Raw genomic sequence first — 22,794 nt, 5'->3', positions numbered from 1 at the left:
GGACGGGGACGACTCCCATTAACCCCTGACTATACCGGGGATACGCGTATCACAATGCCTTACTGGTCTGTGCTGAAGCAGGGCATTCTGGCAGCCAAGTGGCTTGACCTTTATTAGTGAGCCTGGTTAACCCCTCTCGGAACCACAGACTTAGAAATCGCCAGCTCATATACAGTGCATAAAATATAATTATATACAGTATATACCCTTATACACCATTTTAATAAAAAATATCACAAAATTCTTCTAAGTCCCTCTGGAAGAGTGAAAGACGCGCACGTTCATTTTCAGAGCTCCTAGACCTTCCTATAAGAAGTTAGCCAAAAAGTAGCTTCGAAAAACGCTTAGGTTAAGTTTCAGAGTTGCTTCTAATGTACCGAAGCTGGACTTAGACATAATTTCACTCTCACAACATTATGGCTGGTTGGAGACAGTCCGAACCACAAGTACCGGGTCCATGGTTCTGGGCGTATACTGGGGGGACGGGGACGACTCCCATTAACCCCTGACTATACCGGGGATACGTGTATCACAATGCCTTACTGGTCTGTGCTGAAGCAGGGCATTCTGGCAGCCAAGTGGCTTGACCTTTATTAGTGAGCCTGGTTACCCCCTCTCGGAACCACAGACTTAGAAATCGCCAGCTCATATACAGTGCATTAAATATATTTATATATATATACCCTTATACACCATTTTAATAAAAAATATCACAAAATTCTTCTAAATCCCTCGGGAAGAGTGAAAGACGTGCACGTTCATTTTCAGAGCTCCTAGACCTTTTTATAAGAAGTTAGCCAAAAAGTAGCTTCGAAAAACGCTTAGGTTAAGTTTCAGAGTTGCTTCTAATGTACCGAAGCTGGACTTAGACATAATTTCACTCTCACAACATTATGGCTGGTTGGAGACAGTCCGAACCACAAATACCGGGTCCATGGTTCTGGGCATATACTGGGGGGACAGGGACGACTCCCATTAACCCCTGACTATACCGGGGATACGCGTATCACAATGAGTTACTGGTCTGTGCTGAAGCAGGGCATTCTGGCAGCCAAGTGGCTTGACCTTTATTAGTGAGCCTGGTTACCCCCTCTCGGAACCAGAGGCTTAGAAATCGCCAGCTCATATACAGTGCATAAAATATATTTATATATATACCCTTATACACCATTTTAATAAAAAATATCACAAAATTCTTCTAAGTCCCTCGGGAAGAGTGAAAGACGCGCACATTCATTTTCAGAGCTCCTAGACCTTTTTATAAGAAGTTAGCCAAAAAGTAGCTTCGAAAAACCCTTAGGTTAAGTTTCAGAGTTGCTTCTAATGTACCAAAGCTGGACTTAGACATAATTTCACTCTCACAACATTATGGCTGGTTGGAGACAGTCCGAACCACAAATACCGGGTCCATGGATCTGGGCATATACTGGGGGGACAGAGACGACTCCCATTAACCCCTGACTATACCGGGGATACGCGTATCACAATGCCTTACTGGTCTGTGCTGAAGCAGGGCATTCTGGCAGCCAAGTGGCTTGACCTTTATTAGTGAGCCTGGTTACCCCCTCTCGGAACCACAGACTTAGAAATCGCCAGCTCATATACAGTGCATAAAATATATTTATATACAGTATATACCCTTATACACCATTTTAATAAAAAATATCACAAAATTCTTCTAAGTCCCTCTGGAAGAGTGAAAGACGCGCACGTTCATTTTCAGAGCTCCTAGACCTTTTTATAAGAAGTTAGCCAAAAAGTAGCTTCGAAAAACGCTTAGGTGAAGTTTCACAGTTGCTTCTAATGTACCAAAGCTGGACTTAGACATAATTTCACTCTCACAACATTATGGCTGGTTGGAGACAGTCCGAACCACAAATACCGGGTCCATGGTTCTGGGCATATACTGGGGGGACGGGGACGACTCCCATTAACCCCTGACTATACCGGGGATACGCGTATCACAATGCCTTACTGGTCTGTGCTGAAGCAGGGCATTCTGGCAGCCAAGTGGCTTGACCTTTATTAGTGGCCTGGTTACCCCCTCTCGGAACCACAGACTTAGAAATCGCCAGCTCATATACAGTGCATTAAATATATTTATATATATATACCCTTATACACCATTTTAATAAAAAATATCACAAAATTCTTCTAAGTCCCTCGGGAAGAGTGAAAGACGCGCACGTTCATTTTCAGAGCTCCTAGACCTTCTTATAAGAAGTTAGCCAAAAAGTAGCTTCGAAAAACGCTTAGGTTAAGTTTCAGAGTTGCTTCTAATGTACCGAAGCTGGACTTAGACATAATTTCACTCTCACAACATTATGGCTGGTTGGAGACAGTCCGAACCACAAATACCGGGTCCATGGTTCTGGGCATATACTGGGGGGACAGAGACGGCTCCCATTAACCCCTGACTATACCGGGGATACGCGTATCACAATGCGTTACTGGTCTGTGCTGAAGCAGGGCATTCTGGCAGCCAAGTGGCTTGACCTTTATTAGTGAGCCTGGTTACCCCCTCTCGGAACCACAGGCTTAGAAATCGCCAGCTCATATACAGTGCATAAAATATATTTATATATATACCCTTATACACCATTTTAATAAAAAATATCACAAAATTCTTCTAAGTCCCTCGGGAAGAGTGAAAGACGCGCACGTTCATTTTCAGAGCTCCTAGACCTTCCCATAAGAAGTTAGCCAAAAAGTAGCTTCGAAAAACGCTTAGGTGAAGTTTCAGAGTTGCTTCTAATGTACCAAAGCTGGACTTAGACATAATTTCACTCTCACAACATTATGGCTGGTTGGAGACAGTCCGAACCACAAGTACCGGGTCCATGGTTCTGGGCGTATACTGGGGGGACGGGGACGACTCCCATTAACCCCTGACTATACCGGTGATACGCTTATCACAATGCCTTTCTGGTCTGTGCTGAAGCAGGGCATTCTGGCAGCCAAGTGGCTTGACCTTAATTAGTGAGCCTGGTTACCCCCTCTCGGAACCACAGACTTAGAAATCGCCAGCTCATATACAGTGCATAAAATATATTTATATATATACCCTTATACACCATTTTAATAAAAAATATCACAAAATTCTTCTAAGTCCCTCGGGAAGAGTGAAAGACGCGCACGTTCATTTTCAGAGCTCCTAGACCTTCTAATAAGAAGTTAGCCAAAAAATAGCTTCGAAAAACGCTTAGGTTAAGTTTCAGAGTTGCTTCTAATGTACCGAAGCTGGACTTAGACATAATTTCACTCTCACAACATTATGGCTGGTTGGAGACAGTCCGAACCACAAATACCGGGTCCATGGTTCTGGGCATATACTGGGGGGACAGGGACGGCTCCCATTAACCCCTGACTATACCGGGGATACGCGTATCACAATGCGTTACTGGTCTGTGCTGAAGCAGGGCATTCTGGCAGCCAAGTGGCTTGACCTTTATTAGTGAGCCTGGTTACCCCCTCTCGGAACCACAGGCTTAGAAATCGCCAGCTCATATACAGTGCATAAAATATATTTATATATATACCCTTATACACCATTTTAATAAAAAATATCACAAAATTCTTCTAAGTCCCTCGGGAAGAGTGAAAGACGCGCACGTTCATTTTCAGAGCTCCTAGACCTTCCCATAAGAAGTTAGCCAAAAAGTAGCTTCGAAAAACGCTTAGGTGAAGTTTCAGAGTTGCTTCTAATGTACCAAAGCTGGACTTAGACATAATTTCACTCTCACAACATTATGGCTGGTTGGAGACAGTCCGAACCACAAGTACCGGGTCCATGGTTCTGGGCGTATACTGGGGGGACGGGGACGACTCCCATTAACCCCTGACTATACCGGGGATACGCTTATCACAATGCCTTTCTGGTCTGTGCTGAAGCAGGGCATTCTGGCAGCCAAGTGGCTTGACCTTAATTAGTGAGCCTGGTTACCCCCTCTCGGAACCACAGACTTAGAAATCGCCAGCTCATATACAGTGCATAAAATATATTTATATATATACCCTTATACACCATTTTAATAAAAAATATCACAAAATTCTTCTAAGTCCCTCGGGAAGAGTGAAAGACGCGCACGTTCATTTTCAGAGCTCCTAGACCTTCCTATAAAAAGTTAGCCAAAAAGTAGCTTCGAAAAACGCTTAGGTTAAGTTTCAGAGTTGCTTCTAATATACCGAAGCTGGACTTAGACATAATTTCACTCTCACAACATTATGGCTGGTTGGAGACAGTCCGAACCACAAGTACCGGGTCCATGGTTCTGGGCGTATACTGGGGGGACGGGGGGGACTCCCATTAACCCCTGACTATACCGGGGATACGCTTATCACAATGCCTTTCTGGTCTGTGCTGAAGCAGGGCATTCTGGCAGCCAAGTGGCTTGACCTTAATTAGTGAGCCTGGTTACCCCCTCTCGGAACCACAGACTTAGAAATCGCCAGCTCATATACAGTGCATAAAATATATTTATATATATACCCTTATACACCATTTTAATAAAAAATATCACAAAATTCTCCTAAGTCCCTCGGGAAGAGTGAAAGACGCGCACGTTCATTTTCAGAGCTCCTAGACCTTCCTATAAGAAGTTAGCCAAAAAGTAGCTTCGAAAAACGCTTAGGTTAAGTTTCAGAGTTGCTTCTAATGTACCGAAGCTGGACTTAGACATAATTTCACTCTCACAACATTATGGCTGGTTGGAGACAGTCCGAACCACAAATACCGGGTCCATGGTTCTGGGCATATACTGGGGGGACGGGGACGACTCCCATTAACCCCTGACTATACCGGGGATACGCGTATCACAATGCCTTACTGGTCTGTGCTGAAGCAGGGCATTCTGGCAGCCAAGTGGCTTGACCTTTATTAGTGAGCCTGGTTACCCCCTCTCGGAACCACAGACTTAGAAATCGCCAGCTCATATACAGTGCATTAAATATATTTTTATATATATACCCTTATACACCATTTTAATAAAAAATATCACAAAATTCTTCTAAGTCCCTCGGGAAGAGTGAAAGACGTGCACGTTCATTTTCAGAGCTCCTAGACCTTTTTATAAGAAGTTAGCCAAAAAGTAGCTTCGAAAAACGCTTAGGTTAAGTTTCAGAGTTGCTTCTAATGTACCGAAGCTGGACTTAGACATAATTTCACTCTCACAACATTATGGCTGGTTGGAGACAGTCCGAACCACAAATACCGGGTCCATGGTTCTGGGCATATACTGGGGGGACAGGGACGACTCCCATTAACCCCTGACTATACCGGGGATACGCGTATCACAATGAGTTACTGGTCTGTGCTGAAGCAGGGCATTCTGGCAGCCAAGTGGCTTGACCTTTATTAGTGAGCCTGGTTACCACCTCTCGGAACCAGAGGCTTAGAAATCGCCAGCTCATATACAGTGCATAAAATATATTTATATATATACCCTTATACACCATTTTAATAAAAAATATCACAAAATTCTTCTAAGTCCCTCGGGAAGAGTGAAAGACGCGCACATTCATTTTCAGAGCTCCTAGACCTTTTTATAAGAAGTTAGCCAAAAAGTAGCTTCGAAAAACGCTTAGGTTAAGTTTCACAGTTGCTTCTAATGTACCAAAGCTGGACTTAGACATAATTTCACTCTCACAACATTATGGCTGGTTGGAGACAGTCCGAACCACAAATACCGGGTCCATGGTTCTGGGCATATACTGGGGGGACGGGGACGACTCCCATTAACCCCTGACTATACCGGGGATACGCGTATCACAATGCCTTACTGGTCTGTGCTGAAGCAGGGCATTCTGGCAGCCAAGTGGCTTGACCTTTATTAGTGAGCCTGGTTAACCCCTCTCGGAACCACAGACTTAGAAATCGCCAGCTCATATACAGTGCATAAAATATAATTATATACAGTATATACCCTTATACACCATTTTAATAAAAAATATCACAAAATTCTTCTAAGTCCCTCTGGAAGAGTGAAAGACGCGCACGTTCATTTTCAGAGCTCCTAGACCTTCCTATAAGAAGTTAGCCAAAAAGTAGCTTCGAAAAACGCTTAGGTTAAGTTTCAGAGTTGCTTCTAATGTACCGAAGCTGGACTTAGACATAATTTCACTCTCACAACATTATGGCTGGTTGGAGACAGTCCGAACCACAAGTACCGGGTCCATGGTTCTGGGCGTATACTGGGGGGACGGGGACGACTCCCATTAACCCCTGACTATACCGGGGATACGCGTATCACAATGCCTTACTGGTCTGTGCTGAAGCAGGGCATTCTGGCAGCCAAGTGGCTTGACCTTTATTAGTGAGCCTGGTTACCCCCTCTCGGAACCACAGACTTAGAAATCGCCAGCTCATATACAGTGCATTAAATATATTTATATATATATACCCTTATACACCATTTTAATAAAAAATATCACAAAATTCTTCTAAGTCCCTCGGGAAGAGTGAAAGACGTGCACGTTCATTTTCAGAGCTCCTAGACCTTTTTATAAGAAGTTAGCCAAAAAGTAGCTTCGAAAAACGCTTAGGTTAAGTTTCAGAGTTGCTTCTAATGTACCGAAGCTGGACTTAGACATAATTTCACTCTCACAACATTATGGCTGGTTGGAGACAGTCCGAACCACAAATACCGGGTCCATGGTTCTGGGCATATACTGGGGGGACAGGGACGACTCCCATTAACCCCTGACTATACCGGGGATACGCGTATCACAATGAGTTACTGGTCTGTGCTGAAGCAGGGCATTCTGGCAGCCAAGTGGCTTGACCTTTATTAGTGAGCCTGGTTACCCCCTCTCGGAACCAGAGGCTTAGAAATCGCCAGCTCATATACAGTGCATAAAATATATTTATATATATACCCTTATACACCATTTTAATAAAAAATATCACAAAATTCTTCTAAGTCCCTCGGGAAGAGTGAAAGACGCGCACATTCATTTTCAGAGCTCCTAGACCTTTTTATAAGAAGTTAGCCAAAAAGTAGCTTCGAAAAACCCTTAGGTTAAGTTTCAGAGTTGCTTCTAATGTACCAAAGCTGGACTTAGACATAATTTCACTCTCACAACATTATGGCTGGTTGGAGACAGTCCGAACCACAAATACCGGGTCCATGGATCTGGGCATATACTGGGGGGACAGAGACGACTCCCATTAACCCCTGACTATACCGGGGATACGCGTATCACAATGCCTTACTGGTCTGTGCTGAAGCAGGGCATTCTGGCAGCCAAGTGGCTTGACCTTTATTAGTGAGCCTGGTTACCCCCTCTCGGAACCACAGACTTAGAAATCGCCAGCTCATATACAGTGCATAAAATATATTTATATACAGTATATACCCTTATACACCATTTTAATAAAAAATATCACAAAATTCTTCTAAGTCCCTCTGGAAGAGTGAAAGACGCGCACGTTCATTTTCAGAGCTCCTAGACCTTTTTATAAGAAGTTAGCCAAAAAGTAGCTTCGAAAAACGCTTAGGTGAAGTTTCACAGTTGCTTCTAATGTACCAAAGCTGGACTTAGACATAATTTCACTCTCACAACATTATGGCTGGTTGGAGACAGTCCGAACCACAAATACCGGGTCCATGGTTCTGGGCATATACTGGGGGGACGGGGACGACTCCCATTAACCCCTGACTATACCGGGGATACGCGTATCACAATGCCTTACTGGTCTGTGCTGAAGCAGGGCATTCTGGCAGCCAAGTGGCTTGACCTTTATTAGTGGCCTGGTTACCCCCTCTCGGAACCACAGACTTAGAAATCGCCAGCTCATATACAGTGCATTAAATATATTTATATATATATACCCTTATACACCATTTTAATAAAAAATATCACAAAATTCTTCTAAGTCCCTCGGGAAGAGTGAAAGACGCGCACGTTCATTTTCAGAGCTCCTAGACCTTCTTATAAGAAGTTAGCCAAAAAGTAGCTTCGAAAAACGCTTAGGTTAAGTTTCAGAGTTGCTTCTAATGTACCGAAGCTGGACTTAGACATAATTTCACTCTCACAACATTATGGCTGGTTGGAGACAGTCCGAACCACAAATACCGGGTCCATGGTTCTGGGCATATACTGGGGGGACAGAGACGGCTCCCATTAACCCCTGACTATACCGGGGATACGCGTATCACAATGCGTTACTGGTCTGTGCTGAAGCAGGGCATTCTGGCAGCCAAGTGGCTTGACCTTTATTAGTGAGCCTGGTTACCCCCTCTCGGAACCACAGGCTTAGAAATCGCCAGCTCATATACAGTGCATAAAATATATTTATATATATACCCTTATACACCATTTTAATAAAAAATATCACAAAATTCTTCTAAGTCCCTCGGGAAGAGTGAAAGACGCGCACGTTCATTTTCAGAGCTCCTAGACCTTCCCATAAGAAGTTAGCCAAAAAGTAGCTTCGAAAAACGCTTAGGTGAAGTTTCAGAGTTGCTTCTAATGTACCAAAGCTGGACTTAGACATAATTTCACTCTCACAACATTATGGCTGGTTGGAGACAGTCCGAACCACAAGTACCGGGTCCATGGTTCTGGGCGTATACTGGGGGGACGGGGACGACTCCCATTAACCCCTGACTATACCGGTGATACGCTTATCACAATGCCTTTCTGGTCTGTGCTGAAGCAGGGCATTCTGGCAGCCAAGTGGCTTGACCTTAATTAGTGAGCCTGGTTACCCCCTCTCGGAACCACAGACTTAGAAATCGCCAGCTCATATACAGTGCATAAAATATATTTATATATATATACCCTTATACACCATTTTAATAAAAAATATCACAAAATTCTTCTAAGTCCCTCGGGAAGAGTGAAAGACGCGCACGTTCATTTTCAGAGCTCCTAGACCTTCTAATAAGAAGTTAGCCAAAAAATAGCTTCGAAAAACGCTTAGGTGAAGTTTCAGAGTTGCTTCTAATGTACCAAAGCTGGAATTAGACATAATTTCACTCTCACAACATTATGGCTGGTTGGAGACAGTCCGAACCACAAGTACCGGGTCCATGGTTCTGGGCGTATACTGGGGGGACGGGGACGACTCCCATTAACCCCTGACTATACCGGGGATACACTTATCACAATGCCTTTCTGGTCTGTGCTGAAGCAGGGCATTCTGGCAGCCAAGTGGCTTGACCTTTATTAGTGAGCCTGGTTACCCCCTCTCGGAACAACAGACTTAGAAATCGCCAGCTCATATACAGTGCATAAAATATATTTATATATATACCCTTATACACCATTTTAATAAAAAATATCACAAAATTCTTCTAAGTCCCTCGGGAAGAGTGAAATACGCGCACGTTCATTTTCAGAGCTCCTAGACCTTCCTATAAAAAGTTAGCCAAAAAGTAGCTTCGAAAAACGCTTAGGTTAAGTTTCAGAGTTGCTTCTAATGTACCGAAGCTGGACTTGACATAATTTCACTCTCACAACATTATGGCTGGTTGGAGACAGTCCGAACCACAAGTACCGGGTCCATGGTTCTGGGCGTATACTGGGGGGACGGGGGGGACTCCCATTAACCCCTGACTATACCGGGGATACGCTTATCACAATGCCTTTCTGGTCTGTGCTGAAGCAGGGCATTCTGGCAGCCAAGTGGCTTGACCTTAATTAGTGAGCCTGGTTACCCCCTCTCGGAACCACAGACTTAGAAATCGCCAGCTCATATACAGTGCATAAAATATATTTATATATATACCCTTATACACCATTTTAATAAAAAATATCACAAAATTCTTCTAAGTCCCTCGGGAAGAGTGAAATACGCGCACATTCATTTTCAGAGCTCCTAGACCTTCCTATAAGAAGTTAGCCAAAAAGTAGCTTCGAAAAACGCTTAGGTTAAGTTTCAGAGTTGCTTCTAATGTACCGAAGCTGGACTTAGACATAATTTCACTCTCACAACCTTATGGCTGGTTGGAGACAGTCCGAACCACAAATACCGGGTCCATGGTTCTGGGCATATACTGGGGGGACGGGGACGACTCCCATTAACCCCTGACTATACCGGGGATACGCGTATCACAATGCCTTACTGGTCTGTGCTGAAGCAGGGCATTCTGGCAGCCAAGTGGCTTGACCTTTATTAGTGAGCCTGATTACCCCCTCTCGGAACCACAGACTTAGAAATCGAAAGCTCATATACAGTGCATTAAATATATTTATATATATATACCCTTATACACCATTTTAATAAAAAATATCACAAAATTCTTCTAAGTCCCTCGGGAAGAGTGAAAGACGTGCACGTTCATTTTCAGAGCTCCTAGACCTTTTTATAAGAAGTTAGCCAAAAAGTAGCTTCGAAAAACGCTTAGGTTAAGTTTCAGAGTTGCTTCTAATGTACCGAAGCTGGACTTAGACATAATTTCACTCTCACAACATTATGGCTGGTTGGAGACAGTCCGAACCACAAATACCGGGTCCATGGTTCTGGGCATATACTGGGGGGACAGGGACGACTCCCATTAACCCCTGACTATACCGGGGATACGCGTATCACAATGAGTTACTGGTCTGTGCTGAAGCAGGGCATTCTGGCAGCCAAGTGGCTTGACCTTTATTAGTGAGCCTGGTTACCCCCTCTCGGAACCAGAGGCTTAGAAATCGCCAGCTCATATACAGTGCATAAAATATATTTATATATATACCCTTATACACCATTTTAATAAAAAATATCACAAAATTCTTCTAAGTCCCTCGGGAAGAGTGAAAGACGTGCACGTTCATTTTCAGAGCTCCTAGACCTTTTTATAAGAAGTTAGCCAAAAAGTAGCTTCGAAAAACGCTTAGGTTAAGTTTCAGAGTTGCTTCTAATGTACCGAAGCTGGACTTAGACATAATTTCACTCTCACAACATTATGGCTGGTTGGAGACAGTCCGAACCACAAATACCGGGTCCATGGTTCTGGGCATATACTGGGGGGACAGGGACGACTCCCATTAACCCCTGACTATACCGGGGATACGCGTATCACAATGAGTTACTGGTCTGTGCTGAAGCAGGGCATTCTGGCAGCCAAGTGGCTTGACCTTTATTAGTGAGCCTGGTTACCCCCTCTCGGAACCAGAGGCTTAGAAATCGCCAGCTCATATACAGTGCATAAAATATATTTATATATATACCCTTATACACCATTTTAATAAAAAATATCACAAAATTCTTCTAAGTCCCTCGGGAAGAGTGAAAGACGCGCACATTCATTTTCAGAGCTCCTAGACCTTTTTATAAGAAGTTAGCCAAAAAGTAGCTTCGAAAAACGCTTAGGTTAAGTTTCACAGTTGCTTCTAATGTACCAAAGCTGGACTTAGACATAATTTCACTCTCACAACATTATGGCTGGTTGGAGACAGTCCGAACCACAAATACCGGGTCCATGGTTCTGGGCATATACTGGGGGGACGGGGACGACTCCCATTAACCCCTGACTATACCGGGGATACGCGTATCACAATGCCTTACTGGTCTGTGCTGAAGCAGGGCATTCTGGCAGCCAAGTGGCTTGACCTTTATTAGTGAGCCTGGTTAACCCCTCTCGGAACCACAGACTTAGAAATCGCCAGCTCATATACAGTGCATAAAATATAATTATATACAGTATATACCCTTATACACCATTTTAATAAAAAACATCACAAAATTCTTCTAAGTCCCTCTGGAAGAGTGAAAGACGCGCACGTTCATTTTCAGAGCTCCTAGACCTTCCTATAAGAAGTTAGCCAAAAAGTAGCTTCGAAAAACGCTTAGGTTAAGTTTCAGAGTTGCTTCTAATGTACCGAAGCTGGACTTAGACATAATTTCACTCTCACAACATTATGGCTGGTTGGAGACAGTCCGAACCACAAGTACCGGGTCAATGGTTCTGGGCGTATACTGGGGGGACGGGGACGACTCCCATTAACCCCTGACTATACCGGGGATACGCGTATCACAATGCCTTACTGGTCTGTGCTGAAGCAGGGCATTCTGGCAGCCAAGTGGCTTGACCTTTATTAGTGAGCCTGGTTACCCCCTCTCGGAACCACAGACTTAGAAATCGCCAGCTCATATACAGTGCATTAAATATATTTATATATATATACCCTTATACACCATTTTAATAAAAAATATCACAAAATTCTTCTAAGTCCCTCGGGAAGAGTGAAAGACGTGCACGTTCATTTTCAGAGCTCCTAGACCTTTTTATAAGAAGTTAGCCAAAAAGTAGCTTCGAAAAACGCTTAGGTTAAGTTTCAGAGTTGCTTCTAATGTACCGAAGCTGGACTTAGACATAATTTCACTCTCACAACATTATGGCTGGTTGGAGACAGTCCGAACCACAAATACCGGGTCCATGGTTCTGGGCATATACTGGGGGGACAGGGACGACTCCCATTAACCCCTGACTATACCGGGGATACGCGTATCACAATGAGTTACTGGTCTGTGCTGAAGCAGGGCATTCTGGCAGCCAAGTGGCTTGACCTTTATTAGTGAGCCTGGTTACCCCCTCTCGGAACCAGAGGCTTAGAAATCGCCAGCTCATATACAGTGCATAAAATATATTTATATATATACCCTTATACACCATTTTAATAAAAAATATCACAAAATTCTTCTAAGTCCCTCGGGAAGAGTGAAAGACGCGCACATTCATTTTCAGAGCTCCTAGACCTTTTTATAAGAAGTTAGCCAAAAAGTAGCTTCGAAAAACGCTTAGGTTAAGTTTCACAGTTGCTTCTAATGTACCAAAGCTGGACTTAGACATAATTTCACTCTCACAACATTATGGCTGGTTGGAGACAGTCCGAACCACAAATACCGGGTCCATGGATCTGGGCATATACTGGGGGGACGGGGACGACTCCCATTAACCCCTGACTATACCGGGGATACGCGTATCACAATGTCTTACTGGTCTGTGCTGAAGCAGGGCATTCTGGCAGCCAAGTGGCTTGACCTTTATTAGTGAGCCTGGTTAACCCCTCTCGGAACCACAGACTTAGAAATCGCCAGCTCATATACAGTGCATAAAATATATTTATATACAGTATATACCCTTATACACCATTTTAATAAAAAATATCACAAAATTCTTCTAAGTCCCTCTGGAAGAGTGAAAGACGCGCACGTTCATTTTCAGAGCTCCTAGACCTTCCTATAAGAAGTTAGCCAAAAAGTAGCTTCGAAAACCGCTTAGGTTAAGTTTCAGAGTTGCTTCTAATGTACCGAAGCTGGACTTAGACATAATTTCACTCTCACAACATTATGGCTGGTTGGAGACAGTCCGAACCACAAGTACCGGGTCCATGGTTCTGGCCGTATACTGGGGGGACGGGGACGACTCCCATTAACCCCTGACTATACCGGGGATACGCTTATCACAATGCCTTTCTGGTCTGTGCTGAAGCAGGGCATTCTGGCAGCCAAGTGGCTTGACCTTAATTAGTGAGCCTGGTTACCCCCTCTCGGAACCACAGACTTAGAAATCGCCAGCTCATATACAGTGCATAAAATATATTTATATATATACCCTTATACACCATTTTAATAAAAAATATCACAAAATTCTTCTAAGTCCCTCGGGAAGAGTGAAAGACGCGCACGTTCATTTTCAGAGCTCCTAGACCTTCCCATAAGAAGTTAGCCAAAAAGTAGCTTCGAAAAACGCTTAGGTGAAGTTTCAGAGTTGCTTCTAATGTACCAAAGCTGGACTTAGACATAATTTCACTCTCACAACATTATGGCTGGTTGGAGACAGTCCGAACCACAAGTACCGGGTCCATGGTTCTGGGCGTATACTGGGGGGACGGGGACGACTCCCATTAACCCTTACTATACCTGGGATACGCTTATCACAATGCCTTTCTGGTCTGTGCTGAAGCAGGGCATTCTGGCAGCCAAGTGGCTTGACCTTTATTAGTGAGCCTGGTTACCCCCTCTCGGAACAACAGACTTAGAAATCGCCAGCTCATATACAGTGCATAAAATATATTTATATATATACCCTTATACACCATTTTAATAAAAAATATCACAAAATTCTTCTAAGTCCCTCGGGAAGAGTGAAAGACGCGCACGTTCATTTTCAGAGCTCCTAGACCTTCCCATAAGAAGTTAGCCAAAAAGTAGCTTCGAAAAACGCTTAGGTGAAGTTTCAGAGTTGCTTCTAATGTACCAAAGCTGGACTTAGACATAATTTCACTCTCACAACATTATGGCTGGTTGGAGACAGTCCGAACCACAAGTACCGGGTCCATGGTTCTGGGCGTATACTGGGGGGACGGGGACGACTCCCATTAACCCCTGACTATACCGGGGATACACTTATCACAATGCCTTTCCTGTCTGTGCTGAAGCAGGGCATTCTGGCAGCCAAGTGGCTTGACCTTTATTGGTGAGCCTGGTTACCCCCTCTCGGAACCACAGACTTAGAAATCGCCAGCTCATATACAGTGCATAAAATATATTTATATATATACCCTTATACACCATTTTAATAAAAAATATCACAAAATTCTTCTAAGTCCCTCGGGAAGAGTGAAAGACGCGCACGTTCATTTTCAGAGCTCCTAGACCTTCCCATAAGAAGTTAGCCAAAAAGTAGCTTCGAAAAACGCTTAGGTTAAGTTTCAGAGTTGCTTCTAATGTACCGAAGCTGGACTTAGACATAATTTCACTCTCACAACATTATGGCTGGTTGGAAACAGTCCGAACCACAAGTACCGGGTCCATGGTTCTGGGCGTATACTGGGGGGACGGGGGGGACTCCCATTAACCCCTGACTATACCGGGGATACGCTTATCACAATGCCTTTCTGGTCTGTGCTGAAGCAGGGCATTCTGGCAGCCAAGTGGCTTGACCTTAATTAGTGAGCCTGGTTACCCCCTCTCGGAACAACAGACTTAGAAATCGCCAGCTCATATACAGTGCATAAAATATATTTATATATATACCCTTATACACCATTTTAATAAAAAAATCACAAAATTCTTCTAAGTCCCTCGGGAAGAGTGAAAGACGCGCACGTTCATTTTCAGAGCTCCTAGACCTTCCCATAAGAAGTTAGCCAAAAAGTAGCTTCGAAAAACGCTTAGGTGAAGTTTCAGAGTTGCTTCTAATGTACCAAAGCTGGACTTAGACATAATTTCACTCTCACAACATTATGGCTGGTTGGAGACAGTCCGAACCACAAGTACCGGGTCCATGGTTCTGGGCGTATACTGGGGGGACGGGGACGACTCCCATTAACCCCTGACTATATTCGGGGATACACTTATCACAATGCCTTTCCTGTCTGTGCTGAAGCAGGGCATTCTGGCAGCCAAGTGGCTTGACCTTTATTAGTCAGCCTGGTTACCCCCTCTCGGAACCACAGACTTAGAAATCGCCAGCTCATATACAGTGCATAAAATATATTTATATATATACCCTTATACACCATTTTAATAAAAAATATCACAAAATTCTTCTAAGTCCCTCGGGAAGAGTGAAAGACGCGCACGTTCATTTTCAGATCTCCTAGACCTTCCCATAAGAAGTTAGCCAAAAAGTAGCTTCGAAAAACGCTTAGGTGAAGTTTCAGAGTTGCTTCTAATGTACCAAAGCTGGACTTGGACATAATTTCACTCTCACAACATTATGGCTGGTTGGAGACAGTCCGAACCACAAGTACCGGGTCCATGATTCTGGGCGTATACTGGGGGGACGGGGACGACTCCCATTAACCCCTGACTATACCGGGGATACGCTTATCACAATGCCTTTCTGGTCTGTGCTGAAGCAGGGCATTCTGGCAGCCAAGTGGCTTGACCTTTATTAGTGAGCCTGGTTACCCCCTCTCGGAACAACAGACTTAGAAATCGCCAGCTCATATACAGTGCATAAAATATATTTATATATATATACCCGTATACACCATTTTAATAAAAAATATCACAAAATTCTTCTAAGTCCCTCGGGAAGAGTGAAAGACGCGCACGTTCATTTTCATGGCTCCTAGACCTTCCTATAAGAAGTTAGGCAAAAAAAGTAGCTTCGAAAAACGCTTAGGTTAAGTTTCAGAGTTGCTTCTAATGTACCGAAGCTGGACTTAGACATAATTTCACTCTCACAACATTATGGCTGGTTGGAGACAGTCCGAACCACAAGTACCGGGTCCATGGTTCTGGGCGTATACTGGGGGGACGGGGGGGACTCCCATTAACCCGTGACTATACCGGGGATACGCTTATCACAATGCCTTTCTGGTCTGTGCTGAAGCAGGGCATTCTGGCAGCCAAGTGGCTTGACCTTTATTAGTGAGCCTGGTTACCCCCTCTCGGAACCACAGACTTAGAAATCGCCAGCTCATATACAGTGCATAAAATATATTTATATATATACCCTTATACACCATTTTAATAAAAAATATCACAAAATTCTTCTAAGTCCCTCGGGAAGAGTGAAAGACGCGCACGTTGATTTTCAGAGCTCCTAGACCTTCCCATAAGAAGTTAGCCAAAAAGTAGCTTCGAAAAACGCTTAGGTGAAGTTTCAGAGTTGCTTCTAATGTACCAAAGCTGGACTTGAACATAATTTCACTCTCACAACATTATGGCTGGTTGGAGACAGTCCGAACCACAAGTACCGGGTCCATGGTTCTGGGCGTATACTGGGGGGACGGGGACGACTCCCATTAACCCCTGACTATACCGGGGATACGCTTATCACAATGCCTTTCTGGTCTGTGCTGAAGCAGGGCATTCTGGCAGCCAAGTGGCTTGACCTTTATTAGTGAGCCTGGTTACCCCCTCTCGGAACAACAGACTTAGAAATCGCCAGCTCATATACAGTGCATAAAATATATTTATATATATACCCTTATACACCATTTTAATAAAAAATATCACAAAATTCTTCTAAGTCCCTCGGGAAGAGTGAAAGACGCGCACGTTCATTTTCATGGCTCCTAGACCTTCCCATAAGAAATTAGCCAAAAAGTAGCTTCGAAAAACGCTTAGGTGAAGTTTCAGAGTTGCTTCTAATGTACCGAAGCTGGACTTAGACATAATTTCACTCTCACAACATTATGGCTGGTTGGAGACAGTCCGAACCACAAGTACCGGGTCCATGGTTCTGGGCGTATACTGGGGGGACGGGGACGACTCCCATTAACCCCTGACTATACCGGGGATACGCTTATCACAATGCCTTTCTGGTCTGTGCTGAAGCAGGGCATTCTGGCAGCCAAGTGGCTTGACCTTTATTAGTGAGCCTGGTTACCCCCTCTCGGAACAACAGACTTAGAAATCGCCAGCTCATATACAGTGCATAAAATATATTTATATATATACCCTTATACACCATTTTTATAAAAAATATCACAAAATTCTTCTAAGTCCCTCGGGAAGAGTGAAAGACGCGCACGTTGATTTTCAGAGCTCCTAGACCTTCCTATAAGAAGTTAGGCAAAAAAAGTAGCTTCGAAAAACGCTTAGGTTAAGTTTCAGAGTTGCTTCTAATGTACCGAAGCTGGACTTAGACATAATTTCACTCTCACAACATTATGGCTGGTTGGAAACAGTCCGAACCACAAGTACCGGGTCCATGGTTCTGGGCGTATACTGGGGGGACGGGGGGGACTCCCATTAACCCCTGACTATACCGGGGATACGCTTATCACAATGCCTTTCTGGTCTGTGCTGAAGCAGGGCATTCTGGCAGCCAAGTGGCTTGACCTTTATTAGTGAGCCTGGTTACCCCCTCTCGGAACAACAGACTTAGAAATCGCCAGCTCATATACAGTGCATAAAATATATTTATATATATACCCTTATACACCATTTTAATAAAAAATATCACAAAATTCTTCTAAGTCCCTCGGGAAGAGTGAAAGACGCGCACGTTGATTTTCAGAGCTCCTAGACCTTCCTATAAGAAGTTAGCCAAAAAGTAGCTTCGAAAAACGCTTAGGTTATGTTTCAGAGTTGCTTCTAATGTACCAAAGCTGGACTTAGACATAATTTCACTCTCACAACATTATGGCTGGTTGGAGACAGTCCGAACCACAAGTACCGGGTCCATGGTTTTGGGCGTATACTGGGGGGACGGGGGGGACTCCCATTAACCCCTGACTATACCGGGGATACGCTTATCACAATGCCTTTCTGGTCTGTGCTGAAGCAGGGCATTCTGGCAGCCAAGTGGCTTGACCTTTATTAGTGAGCCTGGTTACCCCCTCTCGGAACAACAGACTTAGAAATCGCCAGCTCATATACAGTGCATAAAATATATTTATATATATACCCTTATACACCATTTTTATAAAAAATATCACAAAATTCTTCTAAGTCCCTCAGGAAGAGTGAAAGACGCGCACGTTCATTTTCAGAGCTCCTAGACCTTCCTATAAGAAGTTAGGCAAAAAAAGTAGCTTCGAAAAACGCTTAGGTTAAGTTTCAGAGTTGCTTCTAATGTACCGAAGCTGGACTTAGACATAATTTCACTCTCACAACATTATGGCTGGTTGGAAACAGTCCGAACCACAAGTACCGGGTCCATGGTTCTGGGCGTATACTGGGGGGACGGGGGGGACTCCCATTAACCCCTGACTATACCGGGGATACGCTTATCACAATGCCTTTCTGGTCTGTGCTGAAGCAGGGCATTCTGGCAGCCAAGTGGCTTGACCTTAATTAGTGAGCCTGGTTACCCCCTCTCGGAACCACAGACTTAGAAATAGCCAGCTTATATACAGTGCATAAAATATATTTATATATATACCCTTATACACCATTTTAATAAAAAATATCACAAAATTCTTCTAAGTCCCTCGGGAAGAGTGAAAGACGCGCACGTTCATTTTCAGAGCTCCTAGACCTTCCCATAAAAAGTTAGCCAAAAAGTAGCTTCGAAAAACGCTTAGGTTAAGTTTCAGAGTTGCTTCTAATGTACCAAAGCTGGACTTAGACATAATTTCACTCTCACAACATTATGGCTGGTTGGAGACAGTCCGAACCACAAGTACCGGGTCCATGGTTCTGGGCGTATACTGGGGGGACGGGGGGGACTCCCATTTACCCCTGACTATACCGGGGATACGCTTATCACAATGCCTTTCTGGTCTGTGCTGAAGCAGGGCATTCTGGCAGCCAAGTGGCTTGACCTTTATTAGTGAGCCTGGTTACCCCCTCTCGGAACAACAGACTTAGAAATCGCCAGCTCATATACAGTGCATAAAATATATTTATATATATACCCTTATACACCATTTTTATAAAAAATATCACAAAATTCTTCTAAGTCCCTCAGGAAGAGTGAAAGACGCGCACGTTCATTTTCAGAGCTCCTAGACCTTCCTATAAGAAGTTAGGCAAAAAAAGTAGCTTCGAAAAACGCTTAGGTTAAGTTTCAGAGTTGCTTCTAATGTACCGAAGCTGGACTTAGACATAATTTCACTCTCACAACATTATGGCTGGTTGGAAACAGTCCGAACCACAAGTACCGGGTCCATGGTTCTGGGCGTATACTGGGGGGACGGGGGGGACTCCCATTAACCCCTGACTATACCGGGGATACGCTTATCACAATGCCTTTCTGGTCTGTGCTGAAGCAGGGCATTCTGGCAGCCAAGTGGCTTGACCTTTATTAGTGAGCCTGGTTACCCCCTCTCGGAACCACAGACTTAGAAATCGCCAGCTCATATACAGTGCATAAAATATATTTATATATATACCCTTATACACCATTTTAATAAAAAATATCACAAAATTCTTCTAAGTCCCTCGGGAAGAGTGAAAGACGCGCACGTTCATTTTCAGAGCTCCTAGACCTTCCTATAAGAAGTTAGCCAAAAAGTAGCTTCGAAAAACGCTTAGGTTATGTTTCAGAGTTGCTTCTAATGTACCAAAGCTGGACTTAGACATAATTTCACTCTCACAACATTATGGCTGGTTGGAGACAGTCCGAACCACAAGTACCGGGTCCATGGTTTTGGGCGTATACTGGGGGGACGGGGGGGACTCCCATTAACCCCTGACTATACCGGGGATACGCTTATCACAATGCCTTTCTGGTCTGTGCTGAAGCAGGGCATTCTGGCAGCCAAGTGGCTTGACCTTTATTAGTGAGCCTGGTTACCCCCTCTCGGAACAACAGACTTAGAAATCGCCAGCTCATATACAGTGCATAAAATATATTTATATATATACCCTTATACACCATTTTAATAAAAAATATCACAAAATTCTTCTAAGTCCCTCGGGAAGAGTGAAAGACGCGCACGTTGATTTTCAGAGCTCCTAGACCTTCCTATAAGAAGTTAGCCAAAAAGTAGCTTCGAAAAACGCTTAGGTTATGTTTCAGAGTTGCTTCTAATGTACCAAAGCTGGACTTAGACATAATTTAACTCTCACAACATTATGGCTGGTTGGAGACAGTCCGAACCACAAGTACCGGGTCCATGGTTTTGGGCGTATACTGGGGGGACGGGGGGGACTCCCATTAACCCCTGACTATACCGGGGATACGCTTATCACAATGCCTTTCTGGTCTGTGCTGAAGCAGGGCATTCTGGCAGCCAAGTGGCTTGACCTTTATTAGTGAGCCTGGTTACCCCCTCTCGGAACAACAGACTTAGAAATCGCCAGCTCATATACAGTGCATAAAATATATTTATATATATACCCTTATACACCATTTTTATAAAAAATATCACAAAATTCTTCTAAGTCCCTCAGGAAGAGTGAAAGACGCGCACGTTCATTTTCAGAGCTCCTAGACCTTCCTATAAGAAGTTAGGCAAAAAAAGTAGCTTCGAAAAACGCTTAGGTTAAGTTTCAGAGTTGCTTCTAATGTACCGAAGCTGGACTTAGACATAATTTCACTCTCACAACATTATGGCTGGTTGGAAACAGTCCGAACCACAAGTACCGGGTCCATGGTTCTGGGCGTATACTGGGGGGACGGGGGGGACTCCCATTAACCCCTGACTATACCGGGGATACGCTTATCACAATGCCTTTCTGGTCTGTGCTGAAGCAGGGCATTCTGGCAGCCAAGTGGCTTGACCTTAATTAGTGAGCCTGGTTACCCCCTCTCGGAACCACAGACTTAGAAATAGCCAGCTTATATACAGTGCATAAAATATATTTATATATATACCCTTATACACCATTTTAATAAAAAATATCACAAAATTCTTCTAAGTCCCTCGGGAAGAGTGAAAGACGCGCACGTTCATTTTCAGAGCTCCTAGACCTTCCCATAAAAAGTTAGCCAAAAAGTAGCTTCGAAAAACGCTTAGGTTAAGTTTCAGAGTTGCTTCTAATGTACCAAAGCTGGACTTAGACATAATTTCACTCTCACAACATTATGGCTGGTTGGAGACAGTCCGAACCACAAGTACCGGGTCCATGGTTCTGGGCGTATACTGGGGGGACGGGGGGGACTCCCATTTACCCCTGACTATACCGGGGATACGCTTATCACAATGCCTTTCTGGTCTGTGCTGAAGCAGGGCATTCTGGCAGCCAAGTGGCTTGACCTTTATTAGTGAGCCTGGTTACCCCCTCTCGGAACAACAGACTTAGAAATCGCCAGCTCATATACAGTGCATAAAATATATTTATATATATACCCTTATACACCATTTTTATAAAAAATATCACAAAATTCTTCTAAGTCCCTCAGGAAGAGTGAAAGACGCGCACGTTCATTTTCAGAGCTCCTAGACCTTCCTATAAGAAGTTAGGCAAAAAAAGTAGCTTCGAAAAACGCTTAGGTTAAGTTTCAGAGTTGCTTCTAATGTACCGAAGCTGGACTTAGACATAATTTCACTCTCACAACATTATGGCTGGTTGGAAACAGTCCGAACCACAAGTACCGGGTCCATGGTTCTGGGCGTATACTGGGGGGACGGGGGGGACTCCCATTAACCCCTGACTATACCGGGGATACGCTTATCACAATGCCTTTCTGGTCTGTGCTGAAGCAGGGCATTCTGGCAGCCAAGTGGCTTGACCTTTATTAGTGAGCCTGGTTACCCCCTCTCGGAACCACAGACTTAGAAATCGCCAGCTCATATACAGTGCATAAAATATATTTATATATATACCCTTATACACCATTTTAATAAAAAATATCACAAAATTCTTCTAAGTCCCTCGGGAAGAGTGAAAGACGCGCACGTTCATTTTCAGAGCTCCTAGACCTTCCCATAAGAAGTTAGCCATAAAGTAGCTTCGAAAAACGCTTAGGTGAAGTTTCAGAGTTGCTTCTAATGTACCAAAGCTGGACTTAGACATAATTTCACTCTCACAACATTATGGCTGGTTGGAGACAGTCCGAACCACAAGTACCGGGTCCATGGTTCTGGGCGTATACTGGGGGGACGGGGACGACTCCCATTAACCCCTGACTATACCGGGGATACGCTTATCACAATGCCTTTCTGGTCTGTGCTGAAGCAGGGCATTCTGGCAGCCAAGTGGCTTGACCTTTATTAGTGAGCCTGGTTACCCCCTCTCGGAACAACAGACTTAGAAATCGCCAGCTCATATACAGTGCATAAAATATATTTATATATATACCCTTATACACCATTTTAATAAAAAAAATCACAAAATTCTTCTAAGTCCCTCGGGAAGGGTGAAAGTAGCGCACGTTCATTTTCATGGCTCCTAGACCTTCCTATAAGAAGTTAGGCAAAAAAAGTAGCTTCGAAAAACGCTTAGGTTAAGTTTCAGAGTTGCTTCTAATGTACCGAAGCTGGACTTAGACATAATTTCACTCTCACAACATT

The sequence above is a fragment of the Ascaphus truei genome, chromosome 4 (assembly GCF_040206685.1).
Source record: "Ascaphus truei isolate aAscTru1 chromosome 4, aAscTru1.hap1, whole genome shotgun sequence".
NCBI classification, from domain to species: domain Eukaryota; kingdom Metazoa; phylum Chordata; class Amphibia; order Anura; family Ascaphidae; genus Ascaphus; species Ascaphus truei.
This window is presented reverse-complemented; position numbering follows the sequence as displayed.